The sequence below is a fragment of the Bombus vosnesenskii genome, unplaced genomic scaffold (assembly GCF_011952255.1).
Source record: "Bombus vosnesenskii isolate JDL3184/JDL3185 unplaced genomic scaffold, Bvos_JDL3184-5_v1.1 scf7180000015241, whole genome shotgun sequence".
Lineage (NCBI taxonomy): Eukaryota > Metazoa > Arthropoda > Insecta > Hymenoptera > Apidae > Bombus > Bombus vosnesenskii.
This window is the reverse complement of record NW_022883898.1, coordinates 320,936-333,070: the sequence shown is the minus strand read 5'-3', so window position 1 is coordinate 333,070 and position 12,135 is coordinate 320,936. Positions and strand designations below refer to the sequence as shown.

The 12,135-nt window shown below is 33.7% G+C and overlaps 1 protein-coding gene and 1 non-coding gene across 2 annotated transcripts in view; one reads left to right on the top strand and one right to left on the bottom strand.

The window, feature by feature from the left end:
• LOC117241075 overlaps positions 1-12,135 on the top strand; it is a 237,934-nt gene that overhangs the window by 26,380 nt on the left and 199,419 nt on the right. The gene's annotated exons all lie outside the window — the stretch shown is intronic.
• Positions 1,089-1,195, bottom strand: LOC117241077. The gene has a single exon (XR_004494887.1). It is a non-coding gene; the product is annotated as a U6atac minor spliceosomal RNA (small nuclear RNA).

Here is a 12,135-nt window from a genome sequence, read left to right as displayed (position 1 = left end):
AAATTCAGCGGTTACCTAATCACTTTCTCGTGATAATGATGATAATAGAAAGCTGTGGTCGGATCCCAGTGATCTTGAAAAAAATAAAATTCTGTCGACATTAAGGGCATCAATCAGATTGTGCGTGCGTATATAACTCGACTCGTGAGTATTAGATTAGATTTGGGTTATTCTTTACTTTCTCACAACATATAGATTCTCATCGACTGCATTTGTATATTAATGACTCATGAGTATGCTAAAAATGTATTCAATTATTCTTTTTGTTACTCGTACCTTATAACAGAGTGATTAAGGGAATGTCCTGAATTGGAATGTTCTAAAACAGCGTCTTTTTGTGATTTTTTTAGAAGAGAAAGAAAGAAATAAAGTTATTGAATTTTGAGGCATGCCTTTATATATATTTAACGAATACAAAAAAATTTTTCTTAAAGTAAATAATGAATCCAATCCAATGGCTTTAAAATTAGTGTACTCACAGATTATAGTTTCTTATATTTAATTGCAATAATAGCATTGACTATTTTATGCTTTCTTGGGGCATACGAAAATTAGGTTGACGAAATAAAATAAATAAATGAAATAAAAAACATAAAATATAATAAAAAGAAATAAAGTAATATATGATAATATAAATAGAATGAAACAAAATAATTAACGAATCAATTTACAAATAGAAAGTTTTTACAAGCTTGTAAGTAACATTATGTCTAATTACATTTTAAACTGTTTACGGTATTATCGCTACTCGTATAACATTTTTAATTTCATCATTCAAAGAAATATGTTTACTGAAGTTGATGCAAAATGTCGGTAGGGGCCACTTTCTAACCACCAGTATGTATCCAAGTTTTGCCTATGATTATATTGTTCAAGTCTGGGATTTTGTAATTAATAGTGTAAATTTACTCAGTAATTCTGTTGTATATCAAATTTTTTTATCTATTTCGTTCTTGATTACATGATGTCAATGGATCAAACATCTAGATTTGCGTCTAATATATTGTTCGAAATCCAATGCTCAAAAGGAAAAATCGTTAGCACCTCCGCAATCCGGAAGGATAGCGGAAGCCCTCCGCGGTCCTTCCAAAAAGATCTGCCAAGTGCCGCCGGAAGGCGACAGTACCTTACCATTTATATATGTGTTCTACCCTTATTTAATGGAGTGTTAAACGTCTCTCCTTTCATACTACAAAAAAAAATTTTTTTTTTTTACGTGGAGGAAATCTTCATAGACACCTTACCACCCTTGCACAGGTGGGCAGAAGGTGATAGTGCCAGATTCTTACCGGCTAAAACCTCCACGGACGGGACGACAGTAGACCAGTGTTGTGCGAGTTGATCGTCGGGCCCCTGTGTGCTTAACACCAAACCCGTTCAACCAAGTACTCCCAGAAAGTACATCCACAGCACATGCAAGGGTGGGGCTTGGCGCCGCTTGCGTGCTTGTATATAGTAAGAGGAATTTTAAAACCCTTTTTAAAGGTATACAGTATGCCGAGAATTCGAACTCGCGACGCGTCGTCTTCAGTTCTGGGCTTTAACGAGCGTAGCTGGCATTCACGCCGAGGTTCTAGCTGATTGGAAAGTATTTGATACTTAATGTGGCAATGTATATCATAGGAAGTATTCTAATTAGCCTCTCGAAAGAGATGTACTTTTTTCATAGCCCTATCAAAATAAAAGTATTATTATTAAATCTATTATAAAGCTCTTAATATATTTTTGCTGCTATTATATTTCTTGTAGTAAGAGTAGTATTGAGAGGCAAGGAGAGGATCCTAAGTGCCCTAAAAGTTTGTCAAAAAGTTTATTTAAATAATTGTTATAGCACCTTAAAGTTTATTTTTTCTTTTTACAAAACACATTTTTTCTGTAAACCCGCCAAAATTTGTAATTTCACACTATTTTCTGCCTTTTTTTTTTAGTTCATCGAGGAGAAAAATATATAATAATTTAATACTTTTTTGGGTTTCTTGTTTTGACCAAGAATTACGAGGTGGATCTTTCACGCCGAATGAAAACTGCAGCTCATGAAATAGGCTTAGAAATCTGTTGTAATCTTTTCTTTTACTTTAAAAAAATTTTTTTTGTATTCGTTAAATATATATATAATCATACCTCAAAATTCAATAACTTCATTTCTTTCTTTCTCTTCTAAAAGAAATCACAAATAGAAGCTGTTCTCGAACATTCTAATTCAGGACATCCCCTTAAAAAACATCCCGCTTAAATCCGTGGAAGTATTTCCGACAAGTAACGAGGTATTTTATTTTTTTCAAAGTTATTGCGGGGCGACCGGCCACTTTTACTATTTTTTCTGTTATATGTGCATCTCGACAAAGTGATTAAAAATTCAAATTTATGACTAAGTAGCTTTTTGAAAAGTTTGTCAAAAATTGTTGATTCTGTACGAATGGAGATTTAAAAATATAATTCTTTCAAATGTTCATGAAAAGCTTTACTTACAGATACACTAAAGTTCGTGCAATTAACGGCATAAAGAAACTAAATTCTTTGTAAAAATATTATAGCTCCTATATATTCGGACATTTTGGGCAGTCTGTTATTAGAAAACAATAGAATGTAATAAATGTTAACTATTAGATTCGTATAAAACCATTGAATTAAAGTATGCACTTACCTGTCATAGATTTACGAATAGTATTTAACAATGAAATATACAATTCGTCGATGTACATGTTGATTTTAAATATCATCGCTTGAATTAACGTCGCTGATTTTTTTTATTTATTTCAAAAAAGCTTTTTCATCTTAGTATAAAATTATACAAAATAGTTTTGATATAATACTATCAAGATTGGTACATACAAATGTCAATTTTATTATTCTATGTTAGTTTTTAATGTTTATAACTAAACTCTTGTTTTTTAAAAAGGAAAATATAGAAACAAGAATAATTAATCGTTGTTTAGTTTAATTTGAAAATCGGGGATCAATAATTATTACGAATAAACCGTTTATGGCTAATATAACGATGTACTGAATAAAATAAGATTAGACTATATTACAATTATAGGATTATTATTATGTATTACTATTATTATTATTATGTATATTAATATAATGACGTTACATATTAATTTTAAAGCAACAGAATATTCTACGATAAATAGCTATAATAATTATAAAAGGTAAGATCTATAAAAGTCATTTTATCCGTAATTTTGTGATTAAATTAAATTTCATAAAAAATAGTCCAACGTCCGAATATTTTCGAGCGATAGTGCATTTACAAGAATAGTATGACTTTCGGAATTGCGTCAATACTTTCTGCAGCGAAAGAGCAAAAAGAAGAAAATTGGAACAATGAATGTATGAATGACGTTTGTTGCATCTGATACTTTCGATAATTAACGTTAATGATAAAACAAGAAATTAATTTATCTCAATCTATATGACTATATCGATCGAATTCTCGCATTGCAATCTACTCGCATAACTTTCGCGCTTCGCTTTACAATTAAACGCATCGCGCGTCGAATTACGTAATTCAGGTCGGAGCTATTGAATTCATCGGTGATTGAAAACGGATATGCTTCTTCGAACACAATGCCAAAACAATTCTAACTTTAACGATCACTCTGTGAAACAGGTGTCAATAGCTTTCCTGTAATCGTCCAAAAAATATGAGTGTGATATTTACAAGGGTCAAGTAGACATAAACATATGCTTTTAAGCTAAATATAAAGAAGTTTCTTTCTAAATTTCAGATTAAGGAAAGATTCATATTTCTAGTTATAATTTAAGTATACTGACAATATAGTGACTCACGAAAATATCTCGAATACTTATAGAAAGCTGAATATATTATGTATATTATACAAAACATTTCGGAATTTCATTAGCACTGTAATGGTATCCATCTGTCACGGTTTTATTGATACATTAATAATGGTGAATTTAAGCTTTAGCTCTGAAGCTAATAATCATTTTGTAGCATCTAAACTGAAGCAGACAACAATTAAAATTTGACGATACCTTTATTGCAGAGTTTGACATATCGCACATTCGTATAATTCAAATGTAATGCTTACATATCAACGAACAAACTAGATAATGACAACTAACAAAATTGCTGTCAAATTTATAAGGAGCATAATTGTCGACTTAGAAAAACCGAAATTACGAGTTTAGCCAGGCTAAGTCGATGTTTGCTAAACCAATGGAAAATTAATATTTACGTTCAGAGATGCTTTCATTAATTTATCAGAATATCATATTTATCTAAGGATGGTGAATATTATTTTCATGCGTAGTAATTAAGATAGTGATTAAGATACGCACACGCATACGCAATTGTGATTTCAACTGATTCAATTATTTTTTACGTATTCTAGAAACCCCAATCGAGAATTCTCCAGAACGTTTTGGAATGGGCCCATCGAATGCCTAGTAAGAGCGTCTGGAACATTCGATCGAATCTACGTGTTGATTCAGCAAACATCGTTTTAGTTAGATTAAAACTTTTATCCCACTCTTTGCGTGCTAACAAATGTATTTTACGTAATTCTGATAACCGTTTACTAGCTTTTTTGACAAGTACATTTGGGGCCCCCGAGAATTTTGGTTTTAAAAGCTGTCTTTCTTTTACAACAACGCATCTTTATACAAACCTAATCTGTCGAACGTTGTAATCTTTATCTTGATATATAAACGTATAAAACGGAAAATATCGTGCATCCATTATTTCCTTATAAAACGAAGGGAACTTTTCGGACGACCTAATGTATATGGATTTTCAGATTACTTTCACATTTCGACAACGTAATCATGACAGTTGTGCTATATGACAATGCTAATCTACATTATTATAAAGAGGGGAGCTCTTCTTCTGTTTCAGAAATTATTCTATCGATTCGCATAATTCTTTCGCCGTTGGAAATTACATTTCCTCCAGATAGACATGGGCTATAGCGTAAATAGAATAAAATATATTTTATTACGCTTACTCATGAGAGAATACTGCAGCGAGCATTAACGTGACACGAGTGGGATCAACGAAGCTTGGTGTCCACCGCCTGGTTATATCGATTTCTGTAACAAATTTTTTTTTATATTTGGTCGACTATTTACAATCAATTCTCTTTGAGAATTATAAGTCAATTATTTTGGCGTGGTACTGTGACTTGGATTATAAGAGTTTTTAGTATGTTTGATTCTAGTTGAATCTAATACTTCGATCTAACGGGTATTGTCTTTTTAATCTGTCGATTTGGTCCGTCGTGTCAAGTAATTGGGTAACTAATGGGTTTTGGTGGTTGTTAACTCTTGTATTATATCTGTTTGTGAATTTGGATATTTTCTCTGACAAGTGACAGTAAATTTTGAATCGCGCACGTTCGGCAAGACAGCTGGTTGAAGAAGGGGATGGAGCAATATTGTGACTATAAATATCTAAACATAGAGTGCGTGAACGAGCTGAAAAAGAATAGAGTTGGTTAGGAAGAGAATATACTGCATAGACCTCTTGTATTCTTGTCGAATAACGCATGCACGTTCGTATAGTAAATACATATGGAAGTGTAACACCGATAAACGAGAGGCGTGTATTAGTGTGCATGCCTGATTACAGGATGGACAGAAGACGCTTCTATGCAACGTTCTCTTCCTATTTCCACAGGGTGGTTGGTAACTGGTGGTACAAGTGGAAAGAGATCAATTCTACGCGAAAAAAGAAGTCGAAAATATAGAATAAAAAAATTTTCTTTTTTTTTTAATTTTTCCATCGAGACAACGATCCGTTATAACGAGACGCGATAAAGTGCACGCGTACCGAGCGAAAATTCAAAGTCGATTTTCTCGAAAACAAAGCCTCGAACGAAAAATTTTTATTCTATATTTTCGACTTCTTTTTTCGCGTAGAATCACCCCCTTTCCGCTTGTACCACCAGTTACCAACCACCTTGTATATCGCGTTCACTTACAGGTACACATATAGGTCATAACCCGCGTGTTTAATTGTAGTATCGTGGACAAGGGGCCTGGGGGTGTCGTGCGGATTGTAAATAAGCGGTTGTTGAGCATGTGCGTAGTAGGACTAAGACAAAAGACAAGGGGTTGCTAGGGGACGATAAACGAATTAACAGGAGCATAAGTTGAGAAGCGAGAGAGTGCGGATTGCCTTGTCGAAATAGTGTTGTTAGCGTTGTTGAGAGAGAGTTGAATCTGCGTTGACGAGAGTTGCTAATTAATTATCTAGTTGTTTTAATTATTATACGTTTGTTGCGATTATTTCATGTTAAATGAACATTGTTTTCTGTTTAAATTACATCTGTTCAATCCATTTACTATTGATAAACTAATCATAATTATTTACGATACTACTCTATCGTTATAACTCTATGATCGCGACGCTGAAAGTTGCTTTGCGTTGTACTAAAGACGACCAAGATTTTATTCAAAATTATATCGATTGCTGAATCGTGCGGTCGTTTCCCTAACGACCTCGAATATTTAAGACGAGAGTCACTCTCTAAGATGTTTCGTTTTGTTCGCATCAGAATCGACTCTTATATTATACATGTCGAGTGGATGAATTTGTAACAGAAAAGTATGAGCACAATGTATAATGTAAAGTTTATGCTGATTCAGATCCCTACTGTCTTAATGTTACTAGACAATGGAATGATAGGGAGCACATATTTATAGCAAAAGGACATTACCAAAAAAGTTAACCTTATAGCTTTGGCTAGGGGCTACAGGGAACGTAAATAGAAATCTGTTTACTAGTTCCTTTGTTGCTAGACCTTGCAACCCAAAACATAATGTATACTCAAGGATACAATAATATGCACCGCTCCTTATTTAGAATATTTCTGCGTAATAGCAGTTTCCAGATCACGGATATACATAAATAAAGATGTAGAGATTTTCTTGAAGTAGTTACCTCAACAGTACATAATATCAAAAAATAAATAGAGAAAAATATCAGTTTTCCTACATCGTCTACGTGGACGAAGTCGCGAACGACAGCTAGCAAATACATGAAAGCTCCTTATGCTAAGTGTTCAAATACTTTCGTGAGCCACGATATATCTAAAAAAGAGCAATATTTGTATAGTGTAATATGTCTTTCCTAAGTCTATTAAAACACTGAAAGAAATGGAACGTGACAATCGCGAGTTATTCGTGAACTTTTGTTCTGTACGCAATATTTGTGAAACGTATATCGTACAGCGGTTAAACACATTTTGAATTGTCTTAAATATAGAGAGTCTCTTTTAATAATATTCTGAATGAAAATGACAGTAAACAAATGCTTAAAAAACACGATGTTATATAACAGAATTCAATATCTCCGTAGTACATTCAATCTTACCATAACCATAGATACCATAAGATACCATAGATAACCACTAATAACCATAGATAAATTGTGCTTGCAATCGATGTGACGTTAAACCTATTATAAAATAAATAAAAAAATTAATGAACTAACGCGATAGTGACGAATCGACAACCCCGTTTCGAAGATGAGATTTTTCAATTGTTCGCAATGCTTGACCGGCGTGGAGGAAACAAGTTCCTCGCAAATCTCGTCATTCAAGACAACGGATCCTTTGGTCAGCGACAAACAGCTGTCGAGACGTGTGCTACGTTCGAAATCCAAGAGAAAAGTCGCATGTGCCAGTCCCGGATCACGATTCGTAGCAATGATTCGTTCGTTACGCGCTTCGTGGAAACGAAACAGGAGCTCCAGGCCGGGAACAAGGTTAGAGAGTCATGGAAAATCTAGGAAACGGCAGATGACGAAGAAAAGTGACGAAGGAAATAGATTTGACGTTAATTGTAGGTCGAAACGAGGCAAAGGCGCGACTTTCGCGAGACCCGTGACCAAAAAAGTCGATTCAAAGTCGGGGATTCTTGCGACAAATGTCGAAGCCGGATTAACTAACGGGAAGGAAAAAGATGGAAAGGGGAATAGCGAACTCAACCGGGAGGAGTTCGAACGCGAATACTATGAACAACTGGAAGCGCTGAAGTTTCTCATCGAGCCGCCAGCTTGCTTCAGAACCGACGAAACCAGGCAGAACTTCGAAAACAAACTAAACACGTTGGATTTCAGGAGGATGAATACCGTTGCCATTCCGACCGGTGAATTTTCCCAACCCACTGCAGTTTTACGTAGCTGGGGTTACAGGCGAATGAACAATTCTGTGCCCCATAGCAACGCTGGAACACTTGGAATAAAAAAATCTAATTTTAAAAAATTCTACTCTGGCGCGATAGACGATACGCGATCGAATATCGAGAGGAGCATGATCCATCTGTTCGATCGAGCGCCTATTTTGAAGAAGAAAAATGTCGAGGCTGTTCGCGGTATCCTCTTCGATACCAATGAAAGTAAAACTGTTCGTTTCAAGGACGAAGACGATGACAGAGGACTGCTAGATGAACAAGAATTTCTAAACAGAAATATGAATATGGAGGACGAGCAAGACAACATAAGTTTGAGGAAAACGTCGAAGGAGATGAAACGTTGCATGATACTTGGGGGAACCGATGTTGTTAAAGAAATTGTCGGAGGTGACAGTTCGCTGAACGACAGATGGATGGAGGAAGATGTCTGTTTTGATGAAAACTTCGATACTCCATTTGATGTCGCTGTAACGAACGGTATGGTTTCAATTGATTATTCGTGGGAAGGGGTTTATCTTATTTATCACATAGTTATATTATAAGTTCTTTTATTCATTTTACGTGTATGATATAATATTGTAATTTATAGAACAAGGAACAGAGATTGTGTTATCTGAAAAAATATATCGAGAAAATTACGAACAGAGTTTATTCTTTAGAATTTGAAGAATCATCTGCAATTTATCGAATAGCAAATCAAACATACAATAAATAAAATACACATGTCGGGCGTTCGAAAAGGATTTGTCACGTCATTCTATACTTCTCAGTCGGTGAAGATCTATGAAAGAAGTTGCCACTAAATTGATCTGAACTTCGAAATTCGAGATCAAATTTATATTATTGCATCGTTATTCTACTCATCATGAGGATAAAAGGTCTGAGTCGAAATTGAACCGTGCTCTTGAGAAAAAACGTTAAAGTTTCATTAGTTTTCAAACTCACATTATTTGTAATGTACTTGTATTTCGCACGGAAGATTGCATCTATCGTGGCACGTAGATGTCATAGGACTATCATTATACATTCTATATCTTTCTTCTTTTTCCCTCTTTTCCTTACTTTCTTGAATAGCTAGTGTCAACTATAGTGAATGGGGATTCGACAAATGAGAAGCAGATTTGCACCCGATTAACCGTAATTTAAACATTTGATTCAAACATCAATAAACCGTCTGATTAGCATTATATGAAGTACCATCGTGCATAAAGTACATGTAACGACGTCTGTGTCGTGGTATAACTTGAAGTAGTTTACTTATAAGAGAATCCCGTAACCGATACACACTGATTCTGTTGATTTTTGTATATGTTGTAAAACTCAACATTTTGTACAACTTATTTCTATTCAATTCTCCTAGTTTTCAAGATATTCGCGAAAAACTGCCGGCATTCGACATTGGATTCGACCTATAATTGAGCGTCTGTGGCAGCGTGTGCGTTAGCACTGATTCGCGGCCACGAGTCGCCTGTCTTCCGTTTATAAACGATAGTCAGCAAGCTTTAAAGACCGCGTACACAATATGCATATTAATTTTTAATTAATTTTTTAATCCGACCGCCTCTCGGAAGCCAGCAACGCTTGCGTGAAATAATAACAAATTAATTGCAAAAATAATTGATATTATTTTACGAAATAGAATTATTGTCATTTTATGCAAGCGTCGCGGATTAAAAATACTAACCCAAAACGATTAAACTAACAGAACATATGATATTACCTTTTAAGTGAATTATAATGGACATTCCCTGCGTGCTCGCATATGCACGTTATGCACAGGTCCTTTATGTTCACCCGACCCTCGTTTGTAAACGGAAGATAAGCGACTGGCGACCGGTAACCAATACCGACGCATATTCTGCGACAAACGCACAACGATAAGTAGAATACATTCTAATCGTACAGGCAGTTTTTCACGAATATCTCGGAAATTATGCGAGTTCAACCACAACATGTGTTATAATAATTATAATAGTTTATAGGTTGTATTATTATTTTACGAAGATATGTGAAACATCTTATCGTATACTTTTAATTCAATTCTAATTAGAATTAGTCTAGTCATTTCCATGAAGAGATTATTTTAAAGTACATCACAGATTCTTCGTCACAAAACAAATTACGAATTATGGTTATATTACTTTTTTAAATTGATAGGTTACAATTTTTTTTTTAAACAACTGAACAAATTACAAATTACTGCTGTAAGTTTTAAAAGTCTCTAACATTATGCGAGCATATTAATGCACATATGAGCACATTTTGCGATCATAGATGATAATGTATAATATATTATCATAAACAAAAATAGTACAGATATTCGTTATAAATATTCATGGACTGTATTACACATTTATGCAAGTAGTTGCCATGAACAAGTACACATGAAAATAGACGCAGTTTTAAAAAGAAATCCTGGTTTGTCCGAAATATGTAAAATTCTCGAACATATTAGGTGATAAAGCCAAATTATATATTTACCACAGCAGTATTGGGCCAGTTACAAAAATGCATCCGTTACATTCTGTTCCGTATTCCGGTGCTACAAATATGGAAAAGTTACTTATGATTTATCCTAATGGTAATTTTGACGCTTCGCTATAAATAAATTGCTAATTAAAATAAAATTGCTAAACAGATAAAATACAGATGTAACGGATCAAACAATGTTGTATATGATAAATCTATGTTGAACACGTTATTCATAAATTGTACATTCAATTCTAGGATAATTCAGGGATCGATTCTGAAAACCTGAAAATCGAGTTTATTGCAAAAATACTTAAATGAAATACAGAAGTAAACAACAATTAATAATTAACAACAATTAATAACAGTAATAATTAAGTAAACAACAACCAATTAATAACAGTAAACAATAAATAGCAAGTTCTGTGCAATGTCTACCTGAAAATCGAGAATCGATTTTCAACGTCCTGAGCTACCGATCTTTCTCCGTCAGTCTTCGATGTTTTAAATAATTACTCTTTGTTCTGTGATCTTGTCTACCTCCGATGTTGATCTCTGTCCGTACGTTTGGCAAATGCGTGTCTCTCAAAATGGCTCTCCGTAAAACAAAGGAAGCCGCTCTGTCCGTGAAACAAAAGAAGTGGTGCTTCGAGAGACGGTCGTACAAGCGTATTCGCATTTGAACTCTTAGAGAGTTTACACGTATATGTTTGATGGATACTTAACGTGCGTAAATTTTATATGCTCCTTGCATATTTTATATGTATAAACATGCGCGATCTGTTTATGATTCAACGACATTAGTTGAGAGCTAAATACCTTGTATTAGATTGTTTTATATCGTCTCCTATTGATATCGGGTTTCTTAACAAAAGTTTGACATAAAAATACCAAAAAGCGTACAAAATCAATAGTCGATGTATCTTTTCCTGTTTTCTGTTATTCTTTCCATTTGGAGATTACTCTTCTATCTAGTATTAACTAATCTATACACATTTTGTTACTTAAATTTTTATTCAAATTTTTAAATAAATACTTTTGGATAAAGTTACGAAAAGTCTCGCTAGCCGATCGACACGAAATTTGGAGGACTCGCGGAAAAGGGGTATTTATTAGTTTCCGAGATATTAACAAAAGTATTATACATTTATTTCTGCCTATACAGGCATTATCAAACTGCTGTAGTAGTTGCCATCGTTGATTGTCGAATAGACGATGATACAGTAACTCAGCGTAAAACAGGTATTGTAATTTCGGCCGTCCAAAGGATGTTTTAGGATTAACATTTTTACTAATCGAAACCAGCTTGAAAAATGGAAGCTAAGGTCAATCGCCGGCTAATTATTAATAATAATTATTATTAAATATAATAATAATATATATATTAAATAGATACGTATATTATATTTAATTATATAATGTTAATTATATAATTATATTTAATTATATATATATATATATATATATATATATATATATATATATGATTATATACTATTACAC